The sequence below is a fragment of the Nuphar pumila genome, chromosome 7, assembly GCF_984573655.1.
Source record: "Nuphar pumila chromosome 7, dmNupPumi1.hap1.1, whole genome shotgun sequence".
NCBI classification, from domain to species: domain Eukaryota; kingdom Viridiplantae; phylum Streptophyta; class Magnoliopsida; order Nymphaeales; family Nymphaeaceae; genus Nuphar; species Nuphar pumila.
In genome coordinates this window covers 103,695,259-103,719,353 of record NC_143255.1, presented here as the reverse complement: position 1 = coordinate 103,719,353, position 24,095 = coordinate 103,695,259, and the positions used below count along the sequence as shown (strand labels likewise).

The 24,095-nt window shown below is 35.9% G+C and overlaps 3 non-coding genes and 1 pseudogene across 3 annotated transcripts; all 4 read right to left on the bottom strand.

Moving 5' to 3' along the window:
• Window positions 1–1,496: 1,496 nt before the first annotated feature.
• On the bottom strand, window positions 1,497–1,799 carry LOC149832721 (NADH dehydrogenase [ubiquinone] 1 beta subcomplex subunit 7 pseudogene; annotated as a pseudogene).
• Window positions 1,800–17,917: 16,118 nt separating this feature from the next.
• LOC149832720 (small nucleolar RNA Z103) lies at window positions 17,918–18,012 on the bottom strand. The gene has a single exon (XR_016433522.1). It is a non-coding gene; the product is annotated as a small nucleolar RNA Z103 (small nucleolar RNA).
• A 495-nt stretch (window positions 18,013–18,507) lies between these two features.
• LOC149832719 (small nucleolar RNA Z103) lies at window positions 18,508–18,602 on the bottom strand. Its single transcript, XR_016433519.1, has one exon. It is a non-coding gene; the product is annotated as a small nucleolar RNA Z103 (small nucleolar RNA).
• A 102-nt stretch (window positions 18,603–18,704) lies between these two features.
• LOC149832718 (small nucleolar RNA Z103) lies at window positions 18,705–18,806 on the bottom strand. Its single transcript, XR_016433520.1, has one exon. It is a non-coding gene; the product is annotated as a small nucleolar RNA Z103 (small nucleolar RNA).
• Window positions 18,807–24,095: the final 5,289 nt, after the last annotated feature.

Sequence of the window (24,095 nt, the reverse complement as noted above, 5' to 3'; positions counted from 1 at the left end):
TATATATATATATATATATATATTAACTGTAGCCACTAGGTTCCTTTCAAGCATGTATCTTTCTCCTAGATGTTCTCGAATGATGCATGGTTTAAAAACCGAACACCATGTCAAATTTCTCCTTGTGTGTCTAGAGGAAGGTGTGTGAGTTGTGGGGGTAAAAAAATAAAATCTGAATATATTAAAATAAACAAAAGAAAAGTAATCGTTATAGATACACAATACAGAAACAGAATTCAGACAAGGGCTAATGTCTAAGTTGAAACTATGGTTTACTAAAAGCTCCTACATGTTATCAAAAGATAACTTCTTGGAAGGTGAAGGCTAGACACTTCCTAAACTTTCTTCTCACATCATAGAACCTTCTGCAAATGCCAAATAGAAAATACACCTCAATCAGAAGCAAAACATTCACACAATTAAGGAATAGTGATTCCTAGAGGAATGTAGTTGACCTATTTTAATCTGATTATGAGGTAAATCGCAAATGTCATCCTATTTTTTCTGATTTATTTAGAATGCAAAAGATGTTTTGGTCTCCATTTTTACTAAACCCAAAGGCTTTTTAGGCAATTTAATTTAAAGAATAAGTCAATGCAAAGTGCTCAAAAAATTCTATTATGGATCATACATCCATAAATTTAATGAAAGAAGTGTCTCTGTCTAATTCCTTGTGTAGTTACACAATAGAGTACTTGGAGGAAATGAAGATCAAATTTACCATGTACATAGGATGCTTCTCATCATTTGTCTATGCACTCTCCCAGAAGAATGAAAGAACTATAAAGAACCGCTTTGATTCATTTTCATCCATTTACTACTCACAAATCACACAATGCTACACTCTCTCGACAGGATGACTGACGGGATAAAGAACTGCATCACTTTATATCCATTCATTTACTAGTTTCAAGTCACACATCGCACTATCATCCTAAACTAGATATTGGCAATCATGCATTTTATTGTTACAACGAAACTAGGTTTCCAATAAAATATCCGTTAAAACCAAGGATTTTACACTGCTCCAATCCATGTCTACGGGCACAACTAAGAGAAACAACAATTCCATTGTGACTCTGAAAAATCAAACTCGATTTATTATCTTAGCATCCTATCAATAAAAAATCTAATAATGCATTTAGGGTAAGGGAGGGGAAGGAGGGAATACATGGTAGCAATCACTTGAAAAATGAACAATTCGTTTCCCATCAACCCCAAAACCGTATTCAAAATTGAAAATCAACCAATTTTGATTCTTGGAGTCTCTATCTATAGTAATCTAAACAAAAAAATAAAAAAGACAAACAAGAACCCCTAGGAAAGCATCCATAAGAATCAAATTTGGGGAACAATCATCCCCCAATAACCAATATCACAGGCAAAATCCAATCAAGGGGGAAATTGGGTACATCAAAAAGAGAAAAAAAAACTTAAAATTTTCGGAATTGAAAAACCCCGAAAATCCGATTAAAGCCTACCTCTATGGCAGACCATCACGCGTTAGCAGTTTTGGGGATCAACGGAATGAGTTGCTTATGTTGCTCCTTGAGCTTCTTCTCCTCGTCGCGGATCTTCTGCACCTGCATGACCCTCCCCATCACCAGCTCGTACTCGCATTTCTCATAGTTGTGCCTCTCGCTCTCGCACTTCCAATTGAGGTAGAACTCCTTTACCCTGCATCTGTTGAGAGGGATGAGGAGGTGGGCACACTAGTCTCTATAGGGGAGAGGGACCCTGGCCTCCACCATCTCCTTCTGAGTCGCAATCATCTTCTTCGACGATCCCTCCACCTCCATTCTGCAACCTCTCTCTCTCTCTCTAATTGGAAGGTTAGATTATCAGAGTAAGGTGGGTTGGTTCTACTTTTGTGGAGGTCGTTTGATTGCGGGACATTTTTATTCAATGGAAACTTTTTTCTAGAATTCTTTTATCCAAAGACTATAAATTCTATTGATTTAAAATGAAAGGTTTGTGAAGAAAGTTGTCCAACTAAAGAGGTCGGACTATTTTCTCTTGAGAAAGTTGTCTAACAAAACATTTAAACTTTTTGAGAAATTTTCAATAAAGCGCCTAAAGTTTAGGCATTAATAAAAAAGACATCTAAGTTTTGGACAATTTCAAAATGCACCTAAAAAATGCCACGATTGATTACAAACGCCCAATAGTTTACTACCATCAAGTTTGCTGCTAAATGTGAAGTGGAATTACCATTTACTCTAAACATTATATTTTCAAAATTGCACTTAAAAAAGAGAGAAAGAGTCTTTAAAGGGTTAACTAGTAAATTAATACTGTTAACTCATCTTAGATGAAATGTATGGAAGTCTGTTTTTTATTATTTAGGTGCCTTTTTAAAAAAATAAAACTTAGGTCTATTTTTATTAATTCCTAAACTTTAGGTGCATGTTTGTAAATTTTCCCAACTTTATTCACGTTTGTGGCATTCTGAAAAAAGCAATGAATCCCACACTGTTTTGAACAACTTTTTCCTTCCTGGCATATTTCTCCAAGAAATCAAACAGCCGCTCAAGTCTAATAGTTATCGATGCGTCATTGACGTACGAGCCAAATCTGCTCAACATCTAGAAAATCCAACACATAGAATCCCAGGAATGGAACCTAGACGGTCAGGATCGTGTTATCTGGAAAGTTTCATCGGAATTCAGTTCTAAAGTTTTGTGGCAGTTAACTAGGAACAAAGGATTGTTGCTTCTGGCGAAGTTTATATGGTGCAAACATCATTTTTTCAAGGGCGTCAATCACCCTTTATTTTGTTATATTTTGCAAGGGTGGCATTCTTAACTATTTGGTTGTTCCTCCCTTAGCTAGTTTAACAAGGTTTCTACCCAAAACCCCCAAGATTCTGCAGGAAGTATTAGGGTGCTGTCATAGCCGGTGCCGCACTCAAGTTCCCCATGTTCTTTCAGATTTACACTTGAAAAGTGAACATCAGTGACCCTCTTTTCCTCATTTCTATTTTCTTTCAATGCTATCATGCAACGTGTAAGGCTTTTCTTCTTAGTGTAAGGTTGGAAGCCCCTCAACGGTCCTTTGCTTTCTTTTCCAACACCCATTTTTTTTGAAAAGCTGTTGTTTTTTGGTTTTAGGGTGAGATGTTCTGGATTTTGAGTCTGTGAGACGAACACGATCCAAATTATGTACAAAAGTGGTGTGAGTTTTATGAAAATACTTTTTAAAACAATATTTTTTGATAAAATCTAAGTGAAAGCCATACACCAAAGATATAAAAACCGGCTCTCACTAGTGGTAGAGACCGAGTCGAACTCAGGGAACGAAAAATACTTGTATTCAAACACACAAGCTAAACTACTCTTTATTGCCACAATAAAAATAGTTAATTAAATAATTAACTAACTAAGGAAGTACGGCCCTACGCAGAGGGCTTAAACAAAATAAATAAATAATTTTATTACAGACCCAATAAAATAAAAGAACTAAAAATCCTAAGCTAAAACGAAAAGAAAAGGCTTCAGTGCTTCAAGTCTTTTTGTCCCCTCTTGAGGTAATGCATATTTTCTTGAACTTTTGCTTTTCTGAGGATACTTTTGAGGGCTTGAGGGGACTTCAGAGGGTACCTTGAGGGCACGAAAAGGGCTCTACCATGCGTTCCAATGCTTCTCTGCAAAACACAAAAACACAAAACAAAGCAGTACGAAGAAAACTAACAATAATTTAAGAACTAGTGATAAAAAGAATTCAGCTAAAACAAGATTTGAATTAACTAAACAAAACAAAACAAAACATGAACTAAACTATTTCAAGAAATCAACTTGTAACAACCTACACCAAGTGACAAAATAGCATAACAAACTACTTAACTAACAATAAAAAAAACTAAATTGCAACACACTAATGGATAACTAATTCAAGAAATCCAGTTGTATGTTTTATGCATATAACTTAATAAATAAAACTAGAAATAAAAATTTAACCTACTATGCAATAATCAAAGAACAAAATGTAAAAATCGGCTATTTAATTCTCTAACTAACTATGCATGATAAAGAAAGCTTGTAACTCCAAAACAAATAATATGAATTCAATTTAATCTAATTAACTAAAGTAATAAGAACACTATCCTAAGCTACAACCACTACCTAATGATGAATAACTAACCCACGCAATACCAGAAATTAATCCAGCCGACTACATGTAATCAAACTATTTCAAAACAAGCAAATGAACTAAAAATGTTAATTTATATAGGTAATAAACTCAAATGCTGCTAATGAAGTGAAATGACTAAAACATATGATCTAATACAATTCATAACTAAAACTATCAGCACAAATGAAATACTAGACGTCTAATGTAAATAAAACACTTAAAGCAATGCACTTAATGTCTATGCAAGGGAAAATAATTTAAATGCAACACACTAACCTATCTAATGTAAAGCAATTCTAACACAACACTATCAACTAAGGGAATAAATAAATTAGGAAATAAAATAGAATAACGAAATCAAATAACGTTATGAAGTAAACAAATGATGAACCAACTAATGAACTAAGGCAACATATAGCACTACTACTAGATAACTATACACTATATCAAATAATTTTAATCTAACTAACATAACATGTAATAAATATCTAACATATTGACAAAAATTAACATAAGATGAAGTCAATCAACACAGGCCCATTGTGGTGGCTGAAACTAGCACAACGATTACACCTGCACATCGTTAATCACGTTGTACAACATGATTGACGTTGTGGGCTAACGATTTTGAGCACAGCGTTTTCACGTTGTGATGGCTGAAACCTGAGCGTTGCAGTTCATGATCATGAGCAAATCATGACCTGCAATAAAAAAATTTGTCTATAATGTTTACGCTAATAGCTAGAACGATCAAATAGAAACCGAGTAAAACATGAAAATAGAATGAAACATATTACTTCCATGCATCTAAACTATATTTTTATATGATAAACGAGATGAATAAAATTCAGATGTGATCTATGCTATGATAATGCAGAAAATATGCATGCAATGCTATGATCCTAAACTACAGAGATGGGGGAGAAAGAAGCGACATGTCACGGATCGTCTCTGATGGAGGGATTGAGAAGAGAATATGGTTGATCCAGCCGCATCCACGTTGCTCCGACGAAGAACAAGTTGCTGATGACGAAAGGGTTCGAAGCTTGAAGAAAAAGAGAGAGAATAAGAAGAAGAGGAGAGTAAGAGAGAAAGAAATCGACAAAAGAGAGAGGAGAAGCAAGGGAGAGAGAGAAGAGGGGGGCAACAAGGCTGCCGGAAAAACTAGCCTCCATGGCTGGAAAAGATGAGTTTATAATGATCTAATTAGGTTAAAACATGTTTTTCAAAAAGAGCCCGAAGATTTTTGCTAATTTCCAAAACAAGGTCTCTTGTGAAAAACATGTTTTTCTAAAAATCAAAACTTACTAAACTAATTAAAATTTAGCTAATATAAGCCTAAACTAATTGAACTACAATTAAGAAAAACTAAATATAATAAAAACACAAACTGTAGGGAAAGCTTTGAAAAACCCAATTTTCTGATAAAATTTAATTCAATGCGGCTCCTCAAAACTAATAATAAAAATGATTTTTAGAGCGATTTTAACATGGATCATGCATAAATAATGCTTAATAAAATGCAAATATTATGCATGATAAAAAAGACAGAGAGGAAGCCATGGGTATTTCTAGAATATCCTCACCCACATAAAATGGGCAGGCTATTGTAACATAAAGAGGCGAAGCAGGTTATATGCCCCCCCCCCCAGATGCACTGTAGCAAACATTGCATGTTTGAGGGTCCGAATGAGTGCCACATATATAAGCACATGGGGCTCGTATCCCCGTGTGTGTCAACATCAGTTAGCATCAGAGTTCGATGCAATTGCAAAGGCTTAAGTACCCTTTCTCGTCATTCTTGCTATAAAACGATAATTCTAGAAAAGGACAAAAATGTCCTACATCCAGAAAAGGGAGAATGATCTTAACTCTTTAAAGTCCAAACATTCTATTTTTGCCCTAAGCAGTAAACTCATCTTTCGTAACAGGAGCTCCTCATAATATTTCGCCCTAAACATTTCGAATCACCCTTTGACAATACACCATCTGCTGTAACAGGAGCTCTCTTTGATGATGCACCCTTTGTCGTCGTCTACTACCACCGGAGTACCCTTTGTCATTGTCTGTTACCGCCGAAGCACCCTTTGTCGTTGAAGCACTCTTTGCCATTGTCTGCTTATGAGAAATAGTTGAACTACTAGAGGAATCAACATTATATTTATTGTTTATCATGATACTAGGATGTAAGCATCGAACTGAGTAGACAAAGAATAACAATTTATAACAGAGATAATGGTAGCAACATCGAACTGAGTAGATAGAGAGCAACGATTTACAACAGAGATCAGATCAGAGAGTAGTGATTTATAGTAGAAATCAAATCAGAGAGTAGCGATTTACAGTAAAAATCAGATCAGAGAGTAGCGATTTACAGTATAAATCAGATCAGAGAGTAGCGATTTACAATAGAGATCAGATCATAGAGTAGCAATTTACAGTAAAAATCAGATCAGAGAATAGCGATTTACAATAGAAATCAAATCAGAAAGTAGCGATTTACAGTAGAAATCAGATCAGAGAGTAACGATTTATAATAGAAATCAGATTAGAGAGTAGCGATTTATAGTAGAAATCAGATCAGAGATAAGCGATTTAAATCAGAGATCATATCAGAGAATGACAATTTACAGTAGAAATTAGATCAGAGAGTAGCGATTTACAGTAAAAATTAGATCAGAGAGTAAAGATTTACAACAAAGATCAGATCAGAGAGTAGCGATTTACAATAGAAATCAGATTAGAGAGTAACGATTTATAATAAAAATCATATTAGAGAGTAACGATTTACAACAAAGATCAGATCTGATTTCTACTTTAAAATGCTACTCTCTGATTTGATTTCTACTGTAAATCGCTACTCTTTGATCTGATTTCTACTGTAAATTGCTACTCTCTGATCTGATCTCTACTATAAATCGCTACTCTCTAATCTGATTTCTACTATAAATCGCTACTCTATGATCTGATGTCTATTGTAAATCACTACTCTCTGATCTAATTTTTACTGTAAATTGCTACTCTCTGATTGAATTTCTACTATAAATCGTTACTCTCTCATCTGATATCTGTCGTAAATCGCTTCTCTCTATCTACTCAGTTCGACGTTGCCACCATTATCTTTGTTGTAAATCGCTATTCTCTATCTACTCATTTCGACGCTTGCACCCTGGTATTATGATGAACAATAGATAAAATGATGATTTCTCTGGTAGTTCAACTATTTTTCACGAGCAGACGATGACAAAAGGTGCTTCGACGACAATAGACGACGACAAAGGGTGCTCCGACAACAGCAGACGACGACAAAGAGTGTATCGTCAAAGGAAGATCCTGTTACAGCAGATGGTGCATTGTCAAAAGGTGATCCGCTGACAGCATAGGAGTTTACTGCTTAGGGTGAAAATAAAATGTTTATACTTTTTAAAGAGTTAAGATCATCCTTCTTTTTTTAGATAGAGGACATTTTTGTCTTTTTCTTGAACTGTTGTTTCATGACGAGAATGGATACTTAAGTCATTGCAACCGCACCGGACTTGGATGCTAAGTGATGGCGATACACACAGGGATACAAGCCTTACGTGCTTATATACATGGCGCTCATTCGGACCCCCGAACACGCATTGTAGCAAACCCTGCGTCTTCGGGGGAGAACACACAACACCCTCTCTGAAAGAGGAGGTAACAAGGTCAGAGGTTGTACCTGGTTTGGTTGGTACTCCACCATGTTGATATCACTAGCCTCCTTGGTTGTAGTGTTGTATATAAGCCTGCCCACAACGTTGTCTGAATTGCTAAAGTTGTTCTTTGGAGCTAGTAGTGATCAGGAACAGCCCGACCCTGAAAGTGAAGAAAGAGATCTCCTTCATTCTTGTCAATCATGAAGCAATAGTCCATCGTGTTGTCTGTTAGGGCCCCTAGGAAACCGGCTAACACCGTTGACCCCATAGGTTCTAAGAAATGTATCTTTTTGAATGAATTTGTATTGTAGGGGGAGCATTACCCTGATCTACCCTCCTCACGTTCACAAATGATTCATGTGGTTGAAGAGGTCCTCGGGACACCACGGTTGCCCAAGAGTGAGCATCAACTATTGTCGTTAAATCAGGCTCTACTGTCTTCCTGCCTTGCTCCCTCTCATCTGCAGGCTTTCCTCACTCCAGTGGGAGAGGCCACCCCTTATCCCCCAGCTTGCTATTGGTGTTCCCGGCGTCCTCACTCTTAACCTCCATCTCCTCCTCTTCGCCTTGATAATTTAGTGTTGCCTTTACAAGGAATCTGAATTAAGATCCTTCAAAGATCAACTTGTTAAGCCAAGTTGGCTGATTGTCTTCCAAGTATTTGATTTGGCGATCTGGCATCTTAGGAATGCTAGATTATTTGGTAACTTCAAAGATTTGGCTCGCACTATGACGCCCCAAAATTTTATCGAAAATTTTGGAATTTTTTTCTTTTAAATGTTAGCAACGAAAAATGATTTAATATTGAATTCAATTTTGAAAATTTTAAGCGAGCCACAGAAGTAAAATAAGAAAAAGCTATTATCAAAGTGAAAACCAAAATATTATTTACATCATTTTTGACAAAATGTATAAATAGTTCAAAACATGGGAATACAAAATATTATGAACAAAAGTCTCAAGCTAGTCCCTAGATCCTCCGAAGAGCACTAGTTTCTTGATGTCGCTCCTGCCCCGCTGCATTCACTAACTTGTGCCTGAACAAAAGCCCATTAAAGGGCCAGACTTCTGACAGTCTAATTAGTATGTACCAATTCTGGTAATTCAAAATATTAAACATATTCAATAAATTCAAATGAACCATTTTTACCAAAAAGTAAGATAGTACATAACAGAACTATTTGCATAATTAGGGCATATTTTTATTTTAAGCTATGATTAAAAAGGGTCTTTGTTTCGATAATTAACCATGCACCTTGGTATATGGAGGAAGACCATTGCAAACATCTGAGGCATTTCAAGGGTTCATTATTCTCATATGTTTTAATCTCGGGTACCTGACTATAGCAGACCCAAAGCGGGCGGTTCGTGACTGAGAGAATCACCACTAAGGCAGAACAGAAAGTAAGATGTATCCTGGACTACTGCAATAGTTGGGAATCTATCACCTAGGACACATGGATAGCTCTGACCTCCGTAGACCTACGAGTGAGTAGAAACTACTAGGACCTTGCTCTAAAAAATCAAAACAGAATCACTCGAAGTTGTACCATCTACCTTCTCCAAGGTAGATATGAGAACAAAATAGGTCACAAGGGTTATCTTTATTACTTGGATTATTTTAAGTGCCTTACATTGTGTAGGCCAGAATGAGGTTCAGTAATTCAAGTACCCATTTTTTGGGTAATAATCGAAGTCATGTATATGTACCCGACCCAATTAGTACTTGCTTTGTATTTACAAGCATTTTGCCAATGTGGCAAATCAATATCTTAAGTTTTGTATGTAGGCATATTTTATTTAGCAGACAGTGTTTTGTTTTGCACTTTGAGAGTTAATTTATTTCAAGTTTGTACACGAGTTAATCCCAAAATGAAAGTATGCCCTACACACTATTGTGTACCGAAAAGATCTCTAGTATTTTGGCCTCTTTTGGACAGCAACTACTTTTTTTTCTTTTTATTTAGAGTAGATTATTTCATTTGTTAGTAGGGTTCATTGAACTCAGAGCTCTATTCTTGAGTTAAGCAGAGATGCACATTGTTCTATGCATGCTTTCAATATTTTTATTTTGCAAAGAAAAATATAAGTGAAAATTTATTATTTTATTCAAAATATACGCATGCATCTTTATAATATTTTATTTAGAGTATGATGCATACAAAAACTATTGTTTTATTATTTTATTTGAGATATAATCTTTTTTTCTCAAAGTATGGTATATACAAAAACTATTATTTTATTTAAAGTATGATTAATTTATCTCAAGTAGGATACATTCAAAACTTATTATTTTATTTGAAATAAATTTGTTTTATTCAAAGTATGACACATATCAAACTAATTTATTCAAAATTCAATATATATATATATTCACGAGACAAAATAAATATGTCATGCATAATATAAGTGAAGATGTATGCTTCCAAAATATATTTAAATATTTACAATCCACACGTATTTGGATAGAGCTTACCTCGTATAGTGTTTTGATAAGAGACAAAAAATTCTAGGAGATTTTTCCCTCCAAATTGAACCTTCGAGGTGTGAGAGAGAATTGTGTTTGAAGAGTTTGGTGTTATAGCGTGGAAGGGAGGAGTACGGGTGCAACACAGTGGGTGATCAAGTTTAAATGAGCAAGGCTCAACTGGGCTAGAGCGGGGACAAACTAGGGCCGAACTCAAGTGGGGGTCGATCTGCACCCAGGTGGGTCTGGTTGTTAGGTTAGATGGTTGTAGGTGGTGGTTCAGCTACCACCAATGGTGGGGATAGAAGAAAGGAGAGGGTGGTTGGTGGCTGGTTTAGCCACAAACAATGGTAGTTTAGGTGGTGAAAGGGAGGGAGTGAAGGAGAGCGGGGGAGAGAGTGAAGTAGAGAGGTGAGAGGAAAGGGTTTGGATGAATAAAACAAAGCAGGGAGGGTGTCTGGAGCCTTATTTATAGGGAAGAAGGGATGTCTTGGTGTGTCATCCACATGGATGGCCCTTCTTTAACAAGTATTAAATCTATTTAACACTTGTTAAAGTTGGCCAAAATCATGGAAGAAAAACGGTGGATGCCCCATGTTTTAGCTTAAATGGGCCTTGGGTTGGATCAATTATGATCCAACCCCGGTTCCAAGGCCCAACCAGTCTAGCTAACTAAACTGGACTGGCTGCCTATTAGTTACATTAACTAAGTTTACTTTTCTCTCTCTCTCTCTCTCTCTCTCTTTATATATATATTCTTGTATACACATTAAATCAAGGTTGACTGGACTTAGTCAACGGGTATGACCTTCTAGCGATATTTGTAAAATGACTTTTACCCTTGAAACTTGTGGAGCATGTTCTGAATGTGTTTCAACTCCGATTTTGATGAAATCAAAACCATTCTTCTTGGATTTCTAATACAAATGCAACCAAGTGTTTAGAACTCATAAAATTAACCTTTAAATTTATGATTTTGCCCTTAAGGTTGTCAGGCATGTTTTGCGAACTTACGAGCTCCGATTTTGACAAAATCACTTGCATTTTTTTTTTAGAATTTCTATGTGGTCGTAACCATGTATTCAAAAATCATAAAATAGGTTGCCAAAAATATTCATTACCTTAGATATTAATATTTAACAAAAATCTATGAAAAATTATCGGGTATTACACACACAATTCAACTAGATTACATCCAAACATCTCATCTCCATGGGATGTGAATAATAAAGAATAACCTCCACCTAGTAGTGAATTCTTGGTGCTTTTTCAAACAATGAATTTGGCCTCCAAATAGGTGAGTAAAACTTAACGTATTTAATCTATTTATTGAAAACTGGAGGATGGGTGATATAGGAGTAGAGCCAAATCATGATTGGTCAATAAAAAAGAAGAAAGACAAGAAGTCGAAAGACTACTAGTTTTATGGACTGTTTGGATCCAATTTAGGTTAATTTATTTTTGGGTTGTGTTTGGATTTTGGATTTTTCCAAGATTTGACATACGGCTAGAGTTTTCTTTTTCAAGTATAAATACTTTATTTTGAAGGATTTTGTAATTAGCTTGGTTGATTAATCATTCAAAACTTGGTTTCCCTCTTCCTTTGTTCATCTAAATTCTATTTTCTGCCTTGTTTTTCATAGTTAATAGCATAAATCATAGATCGTAGAGTAGTTCTTGGCAAATCGGGTAAGTGATTTGTATTAAAGTGGTGTGAAAGTTTGTGTTCATTCAATCAGGAATCATGAACGATGGTGCATGTTTTGGAGCGTGAAATCAAGGAATCGATAGATGTGCATGTTGGTTGCCTCGATCAAAATGTGTAGGAGCTATGAGAAAGATTTGAGGAGAAAAGTTTGACCACTGATCAAAAAATTGATGGTTTGACTCGAAGATTTGACATGATGGATCAAAATTTTATAGCGATGCTAGAGATGTTTAGGGAGTGATTTGAGCGTCTGGAGCGCTAGATGAGCGGTTTAATTTAACTGTCAGTGAACTCATCCTCTACTCAAGTGGCTTTAATGGTGGAGGGAGCCAACGATATGGAAGATTTGACATGATGGAAATGTTAAACTATTCATTAGGAAAGGTAACTCTAGTTTTTCTTTCCTTTTATACTCAAATTTTCAGCTATTGTAATCTTGGATTTCAAAATTGGTTTCATTTTCATCCTTATCCTTAATATGCCCCCTCAAGTTCAAGGTTCGGTTACGCAAGAGCGGGGCAGATGAGCCAAGTCTATAACGATTCATTTGGATCTATTTTAATATTTTTGGATATTTTTATAATTTAGATCATTTTTCGTATTTAGGTTATTTTGTAATGGATATTGGATCTTTATGCTTGATCCATATCTTAATTAAGATAAGTTTTATCTTTTTAAGAGTTTATCAAACTAAGTAATTTGCTTGGATTTGGATTTATGAGACCTCTTCTATAAAATGATGAGAGTCCTATGTAAAAAGGACAGTTGAGAGTTTAGAGTTTATGAAAATATTGAAATTGTTATTTTTTAGCTAATTTTAGTTAATTTTAGTTTTGGTTAAGTTCCTATAATTTTGTATTATTTTTCAACATTCTCCGTGAATTTGTCTTTCCTAAATAATTTGCATTATGGGTAGTTTTCTCGTAAATTAAGCCCTACTCAATTTACATCAATTTGTTATCATAGTTGAAGCCTTGATTAACCCAGCCCACCAGAATGAAAGATCCTTTATGATCACTAACTCTGAACCTCATTGATGCAAATCAGTGACCTGATTCGTGAAGAACTACGCTATTATCTACAATTTACGCTATCAACTATGAAAAAGCTGACAGAGAATAGAGTTCAGAGAAAAATGGAAGGGAGAAACCAAGTTTTGAATGATTAATCAACCAAGCTAATTACAAAAGCCCTTAAAATAATGTATTTATACTTGAAAAAGAAAACCCTAGTCTTAATTGGATCTTGGATAAATCTAAAATCCAAACACAACTAAAAATAAATAAACCTAAACTAGATCCAAATGAATCATAAAACTAGCAGTCTTTCAACTTCTTCTTGCCTTTCTTCTTCTTTGATTGATCATGATATGGCTCTGCCCCTACATCATTCACCCCGGGTTGAAGAAGACTCATCTCAAGTCAGATTTTGGTTGCATTTCTTCCAATTTATCACTGAGTTGATACAACTTCTTGTGTATGGAGGTTTGACAATGGTGAGATCTAATATGTAAAAGCCTTGAACATAAGTATATGGATCTTGGAAGTTCTTGGTTGACACAAAAGGGTTTCAAATGCATACATATGAAATAAGATGGTCCGGTAAGATGGGTTCACTGATATTTTATTCTGAGTTTGCCCCAAACCATGAAACTAGGCAGAAACAAAGATTTAAAATCTAGGTTGGTAGTATAGGGTTACAAATGAGGTTCTCAAACTTGAAGGGGTATTTGGGTGTAAATGGGTTGATTTAGATGGGTAGAGATAATAGGACAAGTTTAGAATTTAACTCCAAAGACTAAAAATCCAATTAAGGCCAAACTCGATAACATTCAGTCCATTTTGGGGCTGAAACTGGTCCAAACCCGTTAAAATCAGATCTTGGTTGCCTAAATTAGTTATTGGCTGAATCAATACAGATGAGAACCAGTTGTGTCAGGAACCAGTTCGTACGATTTGAGAGCCGCCCAACCCTAGGGATTGAGGGGGAGAACCCTAGCTCACTGCCTACCATGGCGGTGGACCAGGGATGCCTCCCGTCGACAGAGAAAAGTCCTTCCGTCAGCGTCTGGCCGACGCAAGGTCATCGATGGGGTTTTGGCTCGAGTTGGCGCCCCATTCGACCGTGAGCAACTTCCAAGGAAGGGGAAGACCGATGGAACTGTAGATGATTTTGCCAATCATCAACGATCTTCCAGTGGCTGGGTTGATGCCAATCAGATTTGGTGATAGCTGGACCTAGCTGATCCTAGGGGTTGCTCCTGCTCCCACAGGCTAAGTGTGATGGGATTGAACCAATGCACCTCCATGGTCGAAAATCAAATTTTTGATGATCTCGCCTCCTTCGTTTGGTTGCAGCTTTGTCGATAACACATCCAAAACCACCATGTTGTTGCTTCTAATTATGTTTAGGGTGGTATGGTGTTGGGGTTCATTGGTTTGAGCCGACTAATCCTTAAGGGACCTGATATGGTGTAGGTTCTTGCTGACAATATCTCGAATAAAGTGACAATCAATATCAATTAGTTTACTTCAATTATGAACAATTGGATTCACTGTCATATAAGTGGCTCCAATATTGTCACACCACAATATCGGTGGATGAATAGAATAAATCTCGAGTTTAGTTAAAAGATTTTGAAGCTAGGTAGTCTCAGTAGTTGCATTGACATTCTACCTCAGTGCTTGAGTGGGACACAATATGTTGTTTACGAGTACTCCACAAAACTAATTAAGTTGGATCCAATAAATATTGTATCTCAATATATTTATGGTCATCAACACAACCAGCCCAATTTTAGTCAGAGTAGGTGAAGATACGAAGATCCGTTGATTTGGATATGTGGAGACTAAGATCCAAACTGCCTTTGAGATAACGAAGGATCTGTTTAGCAGCCTCCCAATGAATGGTGGTCAGACAATGCATATATTGGCACACTTTTCTGGTGAGTAACATACTGCAGCGAACCCACAAGTTGACGATACTTTGTTGGATTCAATAACTGATCTTCATTCGAGATATATATCCGTTTAGATGAAGAAAATGAGAGAAGTAACTGGTTTGGCACCATTTATGTCAAACTTCTATAAGAGATCAATAATATATTTCCTCTGGCTCAAGAGAATCCCATTAATGTGGAGACGACTTCTATGTTGAGGAAGAAGTAGAGTGATACAAGATCCTTAAGTTAGATTCCCTTTCCAAGGATGTGATAAGCTGAGACATGAGAAGAACTTCCGGTGACAATGATATAAATCAATATGTAGGTTTGGGAGGATCCATCTTTATTAATAAATAATGAAGGGTCAGTGTGTGACCTAGTAAAGTCAAGTAGTTTCAAGAATGAACTTGATAGATGGTACAAGGCCCATGGTGCCTATTTTAACCCACATAAGGCCTTGTGAATGCAACACACATGATGTGCAAATTGAGGGTTTACAAAGCTTGGTGGTTGGCTCATGTAGACTTTCTCTTTGAGATATTCATGAAAGAAGGCATTTGCATATCCAATTGTTTGATAGGCCATCCCAAGGTGATAGCAATGATAGAACAAAACTAATTGCGAGAGCCTTAAGAATGGGGCCGAATGTTTCAAATTAATCTATCCCTTCTTTCTAAGTAAATCCATTATCCACAAGACGAGCCTTAAACCGTTTGATTCCTCTATATGTTCAACATTTGATCTTATAGACCCATTTGCACCCAGCGATGTTTTGTTGGGGAGCAGGCACAAGCTCCCAAGTCTGATTGTGAAGCAAGACATGAAATTTGTCCAGCATAGCATACCGCCATAGATGATCCGAATTGGCCTAAATGAAGGTGGAGGGTTCTTGATCTTGCAATATACTTATGAAAGTAATGCCATAGGAATATGATACCAGGTTGTTAGGAAAAGTCTAGGCTTGAGAGAGTCGATTTGCGATCTAGTGACCATTTTGGATCTAATTGGCTGTTAGGAGGGGCATACAAGGTTAATCCAGCAATTGGATCAGCCATCACACTAGGAGTGTCTGAGTGACTAGACGCAAGATTCGGGTGGTGTTAGAGTTGGTAAAATAGGTGAGGTTCCAAGCGGTGGATCCAATGAGATATTTGGGAGAGAGGGGATCAGTTGACCGTGGTTGAGAGTTTAGGTGGAAGATGAAGATAGGGGTAAGGATATTGGAACAGGATTGAGAGCTATAATAAGAGAGATCTTGGGATCATATTTGGTTTTGAGTTCAAGATATGGTAATCTATTCTGATCAAACACATGTTGGGATATAATCACTTTTTCACGATCAAGGCAAAAACATATATAACCCTTGTGGTTGAAATTGTATCCAAGGAACACACTCTCAGTGCTTTGAGAATTCATTGTCTATAGTAGGGTTGAATGGAAGGGTACCCAAAAACCCATAAATGACAAGTGACGGCATCCTGTTCATAAGATATGTGGCAGTAAAAAAAGTATGATCCCAAATTTTTTTGTGGGACCCCAAAATGCGCCATGAGGGCAAGCCCGGTTTTCACATGTCAATGTTTGAGTTATGCCATGCCATTCTACCCATGAGTATGTGGGCAGGATATTCAAATACCCAATACCTTGAGTTTGAAGGAAAATTGAAATATTTCTATACTCTCATCCCCAATCACTATGGAGAGTTTTGATTTTTCCTATCAAAAAGATTTTTCACGTATTTCTTGAAAATTTGAACCAAATGCATCATCTCAAAATTTTTTTTTTGGAAAATAATGGAAAGCCAAGTAAAACGAGAGTGTGCATCAACAAAATACACATAATATTGATGCCCTCGAAAGGACACAACTGGGGTTGGTCCTCACACATGTGATTAAACCAAATCCAACGACCTTGTGGCTTTTACCTTTCTAACATGCCACACACATTACAGAATTCAACTTATTACGGTGAAAAGGAAGACCAAAACAATTTAACACATTATTCAAAATAGGATAATAAGAATGCCCTAGCCTTTCGTGTTATTTCTCCATCGTTGTCCTTTCACCAATATATGCTTGAGTTTGTGGGCACTGGATCTGGTACAGACCTCCTTTACTTTGCCAACGAAGAAGTTGGGCATTTGTCTAGAAATCTTTTATAAAACACCTGTTAGGATGAAACTCGAAATAAAACATTTAACAAATTTTGAGTAATTTTTGGAACATGTAAAGTATTTGTCTGAAAAAAATTAGAACCAAATGAATTAATAATAGAAGAGCATGTGTGATTGATTCTCAAACCTGCCCCATTGCCAACTTTGAGATCATCACTTTCTTGATATTAATGATGCAGAGATAAAATGTTTACATCGACGGTAATATATTTGAGATTAAATTTAGTTTTTGGTCAATTAGCAAAATAACCCCAACTTATTAAACGTAGCAACAAAACAATGTCAAATTGATTTTCTGCTCATATAGGTAGCCACCCTAGGAAAAAACATTTTGAATAAAAAAAACTGTATCTACTTTGAGTTACCACATTTTTTGGTTATGATATTTCTAAACCCCACTTGAGGAAATTACCTTGTTAAGATGAAACAGGCGGTTAAAACTCATGAACCAAAAGGTTACAGTTATCTAAAAATTATTTTTTTTGAAAGGCTTCTCTAAAAAATAATTGATAAGTTGAGAACCTTTAAATTGTTGATGCATCAAGAATTACCATCAGTTTATCGTTGATGTGTTAGGATAAGATGTTTCTCTAAATCAATATCAATCACTTTATCCACTTTTTTTTTAAACATCTTCAACTAGAATTCTACTTCCACCGATGTCTCTCTAAATCCCCTAAATTATAGACAAAAGTGAGCCTGTATACTTTCAATTAAGCACAATTGTGTGAGACAAGACCCACTACACCAAAAACAGAATAAAACTTGGCGGGGAAGAGAAAAAAAGCGAAAAAAAACAGATGGTGATGGGTAGGGGGTGGATCAGAGACCTGGCTTATATCTCCCGAAGGAGAAGTGATAGCACTGTTTGAATCATAGTCGATCATTTGGGGAAAGTCTCATCATTTCCAACCAGCAACCCAACTCATCTTTTTTACTGCAATAATCCCAACAACAAAGCTTACAAAAATAGTGCAATAAATTTAGATTGTAATTCTAATACAAATTTTTTACCCAAACACTGTAAACAAATTTTCAAAATTCCAATTTCTCTTTACGGTGTTTTGGAAACGCCATATTAATCCTAATTAAAATCATAGGTGATCCGAAAAAAACATATTTTCATCTCTTTCTCTCAGATAATGCACACTGGAACAGAATCAAGTGGCCAAAAAACGATATAGCAGATAGAACAAACCCTAGAGCAAATTCTATACTATGCGACGCAAAAAACAAACCTATTCAAATCAAGGTCCAATTCTACAATCCCACCAAAAACTCATCAATTTTGAAGAGAAAATCCTTAAAACTACAATTAAAAAGACACGAAGACCCACTAAACCAAAAACGGAATAAAACTTAGCGTAGAAGAGAAAAAAGCGAAAAAACAGACGGTTATGGGTTGGGGTGGATCAGAGACCTGGCTTATATCTCCCGAAGGAGAAGTGATAGCACTGTTTGAATCATTGTCGATCATTTGGGGAAAGTCTCATCATTTCCACCCACCCACCCAACTCATCTTTTTTACCGCAATAATCCCAACAACAACACAAAATTACAAAAAAAGAATATTTAGAAAAACAAAGCCGATCTGATTGACGATGATGGATCAGAAATCTGGCATGGTTACCCCCTCAAGGAGAGAGACAAAAAATAGCTCAATATAATCTCAGTCGATCATCTGGGGAAATAATCGTCATCTACACCGTCGGATTCACAATCAAAGCGCCGAACGATTCAAAAATATATTTAAAAAAAGGAGCTAGAAGATCTTTCTTCCGTAAACGATTTCGTGCTCACAAAAGGGAGAGAAGAAAATTTGGGGTTCCAACCGTAAAAGTGACTCTGGCGTCGCCTCATACGCAGCATCCACCGGGATCGACGAAGGCCCGTAATCAGTATTCGACGCACCCAATAAAACCCATCTTCACGAAGAAAGAATGAAAGAACGAAATCTAAAGCAACCCACGCCCAGAAACCCTAGATTGCGGAAAAGAGACCAGAATGATGGGACCGTTAGGAGACAAGAGAGGGGAGAAAGCCCCCACACCGAGAGAATGAAACCCTAGAAAATCAGATCCAACGAACCCTATGGTAGCAAAGGATGAAGGAGAGAAGCTTTAGAAAAGCATCGACCCGCCTCAAAAACCCTAAACCCTAAGAGAAGTAGGAGAGACTGGGACGGACGACTTCTTAAATAGATTCGCTCGCGGAAACCCTAAGAGTTCCGGTACGAGCTTCTGACGGATGTAATAGTGCCACTTGGCAAAATCGGTGGGCTTGGAATACTTTTCGCGTTCTTTCCTTCGGATGCGCAGCCCCTGCTTAAAGCCGTCAGATATTAAAGATCAAGGGCTATTTTTAGTCGAATTCTTTTTAGTAAAGTTCTGCTTGCGTGTCCCACTGAGTCTGCCACGTCCATCAGTAGGCTGAGATGTTGACCGACGTGCCTCAAAAGGATCCAATCATATTTTACCACAAAAAAATCGGTGCCTTTGGTACCTACAAAATATTTGGTAATTAAAATGCATACCTTATTTGTTTTATGGTTAACTAAAAGCTTAGTTCTTAAGTTTGAGTTTTTTGTTTTTAAAATTCATTATTTTACTCTAACAAAACCCAATATTAACCATATGTATATATAAACAGAGAGAGCTTAATGAGGGTAAAATGTGCAAAAAAAGTATTTGATAAGGGGGGTAAAACCGGTTAGTTTTTATTGTCTAACTATATATATATATAGATAGATAGATAGATAGATAGATAGATAGAGAGAGAGAGACAGAAGGGTAGGTGCCTGATGCTTAATATCATTTTGCATGTCAGTTTACCGATTTCATCGTTCCAAGAAATTGCAAGGAGGTTAGCACCTGACATGAATTAATTGTGTTCTTTAGTATTTAGTATAGAAGTCATCTTTTGACAGAATGCGATCAAATTAAGATGATTTTAGGATGCTAACTCAAGCAAACATTCTATTAAAATCGACTAATTTAATCTTAAAAACATAAATAAAAACAGAATATGATGCAAACAGAAAGATAAAAATAAATCTAATCTCACTATTATTGAACTAAAATTAATAAATGACTAAAATTAACTACGACACACTAAAAACGTCGAAAACACTATACCGATTGACGTTATTCAAGTAAATCTAATTTATCTGATTATAATTAATATAATCTAAATAATATTTTTAAAATATGAGAAAATAATTTAATTAACAAATTAACAATAAACTATACTTCTAATTGAATTGAATTTATTCTATGACTAACTACAAACAATGAGTGAAAAGATTTACCTCAAGGGTTGTCTGATGAATTTTAGGAAGAAGAGATCGGTCCATTTTTCTTGAAAACACGTACCTACATTCATTCCTTTGTTGTACATTGATATCCTTTTGTTGCACACGTCTCAGAGTCAAATCTACGAAGAGAGAGATCGATGGAGAAGAAAAGATGGCCAGTGATTGCTAGATGAGATTCTTTGTCGCCGGTAATGAAGGTAATTAGCATTTTCACGTCAAATCCGATTTAAAGCTCTACAAGAGTAGACCTACAACGGTTAGATACAAAATACAGCAAAAAGAATAGAGGTAGTGTGAAGAACACGAAGATTTACAAGAGAGTCACAGAGAAAAACAAAAAAGAAAAAGAAAACAAGAAAAACACATGAAAGAAAAGAAAAAGAAGAAGAAGAAAAAACGTAAAGAAGAAGATGAGAGAAGAAAGGCACGACTTCAAACGTTGCTGGATGAGTTTAGGGTTTCCGTAGTTTTCTTTTTATATGAAAATTTTACCTTACTTTCTAAAACAACCCTTAGTTTAAGCTATTTTCAAGAATCGCCTTTAAAATTTGCAATTTACCTATAGGAGCCATCTTTGAGGGTGAATCGGACTTTCTCACCGTGGATCTTTGGATCTTGAATGGATTTAAGTATGGATCTGATCCAAGATCCATGGTGAAGGCTTTGGGTCAGATCTAGATCCAAATCTTCTCGAAAACTGTTCTCATGACCTTGAAATAGCTCTATCTCTCTCATTTTAACTCGATTTCAAGCGAAATTCAAACTGAAACCTCTTTGCACCTAAAACATTACAAACATGGATACTTAATCCATAAAAACACATATAAAAGCATGAATGTATGATAAAATGACATGCATTTCATACATTATTAGCCTGCATTTGACACACGCACATAATTAAAAAAAAAAACTCTTATAACATAATTGGCATGGTTTGTAATTCTTATTACTTTTGTTATGCTGCGGCACGGGTGGATTGACAAAAAATATATTTAACCACATTACGTATTCAGCAAACACATCGTTATCTGAAAATCAGAACTTCCACAAGGTTTGGTGAAAGGGGCCACCACTCACCGCATACAAAAAACTTAAAGTCAACAACCTGTACCCATAGTGAAGAATCTCTTTGTTTGGATAGCTCTTTCTAGGTAAAACCTTGGGAAAAATTGGAAAAAGAAGAGCATTGTGAAAAATAAAACCAAATTATCTATGTTTCTTAGTCTCATGAAAACATCATTCCAAAGGTTGTCGAAAATCCCTTATCACTCTCATCACTAAAGTGGATTTAGCATGACTTTTGAGAGAAGGTGACATTACATCTAATTTATAATTTAGTTAATGGTTATCCTGAAAATTCTGTTATTCTAACTCAACTTTAATTAATGATGTTGACAGAGTTGATTTAATCATTATTCTAGGGTGGACTAAGGAAATGGATACTTGCTCGAAGAACCACCCTACGACAAATGGATGCCTTCTAGCTGCTACATCCGTAAACAATTTTTTTGGTCCTGCAAAAGCACAGATGGATGCCTCCTACCTGCTGTGTCATATATATTTTATGTAGACCTACAAAAACACGGTGGTTATGACCAATTAATAACATTATACTAGTTATGTCACAAGGACTCTTCTAACAGGGCACCGCACCCGGGTGGCACCCACACTCAGGCGGGTGCGACACTTGGACACAGCTTCCTTTGTGTTAGGGAGGTTTATTTCTATCCAAAAGTAGATTCAGTTAACCCTAATCAAGTAGATTCAGTTAACCCTAAAAAATTATATATATATATATCCTCCGGCACCCAAGTTTTTTTAAAGTGCCGCATCCACACCTGTACCTACACCTATGTGACATAGCATTACAGCTAAATGCAATTATGTTGTTAGGTACCACAGATATGGATTCATACATTACAGCATGCTTGCTTGAGAAATCATCTGAAGATAAATGGATATTGAGTAGATATTAGTCCATATAACTTTTACTTAGTCTTGCAAAACATGCATGTGTTGTGGCCAATTAATAATATTGCGGCTCACACCCACCAGGGTAGCTTGAGTGGCAGTGGTCTGGAGAGAAGGTGCTGACCCCTTCATCTCAGGTTCAACTCTCACTTGGTGTGCAAGTACCTTTAACTGGTGGGATCAAGGGCTTGGGTGTCAGTGATTCTACCCAGAATTTATCTCGCAATGGGGCGGGCCCGTTAATTGATCAAGTTCTTGTTGAGGGTTTCTTTTTCATCATATATATATATATATATATGATGATGATGATGAAAAAGAAACCCTCAACAAGGGAATCCCGATTATAAGGTGGGAATCATGATTCTCAGTAAGCGAGAACTGGAAGCGATGTGAAATCACACTTTCCATGCATGGGAATCGTGATTCCCCAACAAGGAAATCCCGATTCCCATGTGATGAGAATCCCACTTCCCATGAATGAGTCTTTATTTTCATTGGAATTATAATTCCCAAGTTGAGGAATTCAATTCCTCATATATAGGAATTCTAGTTCCTGACCATTTGCAGTGTGCTTTTTGTTGAGACATGATTGGGAGATGTCATTGGGTTTGGATCTAGATCTATCCAGATCCAGCATGAATCAAGCCTGAGCAGATATTCTCACTTGTGATGCTATGATTTTAATGATCTGAATGATTCTTATGTTCCTTTTCTACTCTGATGAATTATATATTATGTGTACTCATAGGGGTAATGTTATAATGTTACATTGTTGGCTGATATAAAATAGAAGATATACCATACGTTCCCATATTGAGAAACGTGCTATTCTTCTATTCTCCTCTTTTCCATCTTCGCAGGAACTCTGAAATCTCAACAGTTACCAAAGCCTATTAATTTTGTCTAGTGGTTGAGGCCCCCTCTTTTTCTCTTCATCTCAAATAAATGCACAGATTTACATAGTATATATAATATAAATGCACATGACTTTTGAGGTCTTGTTGTTTTTTACTGCAAAAAAAGTTTCTTTTATTTTTTGAATTACCATATCTAGTTTGATATGTTTTCCTATATGCATGTTGGACTGCTCTCTCTTAGTTGCAGCTGTTTGTTCATTGTTTCACAATATAGCTACATCTGTTCAAAACTTCAAATTCTTGAATAGAGGAGAAATAGCTTATCAGCCAAATTTGTATTTTTGCATAGCAACTCAGTAGCTTTTATGTATCTATATGCATCTTTTCTTATATTACAATTACTATATTCATACCTACATTAATATGAAATCATTAACAATACATAATTGGCTATATGTTAGATGTTTGTTTTGTTAAGATACACACACATGTATATATATATATATATATATATATATATATATATATATATATATATATATATATAACATTATCCACACTTGTGCATTTCTTATTGTTTAAAGGTATCATATAATAGTTGATTATATTATATTGGTAGGCTTAGTTGAAGTTTCTTAGAATTGTAATATGTGATGAATTACACATCAATTGCAGCACAAATGTTTTATTATATCAATGTTTTGTATCCAAAGTAGACACACATTGCAGCTCAACATGATTTTACCATTATAGATGATACATGTTTGTAGAGGCAAACTTGAAAACTGTCAACATGATCTCCTTTCACTTAATAATTATACTATAAGTTTTGTCCATCAAAATGGATTGGCCCT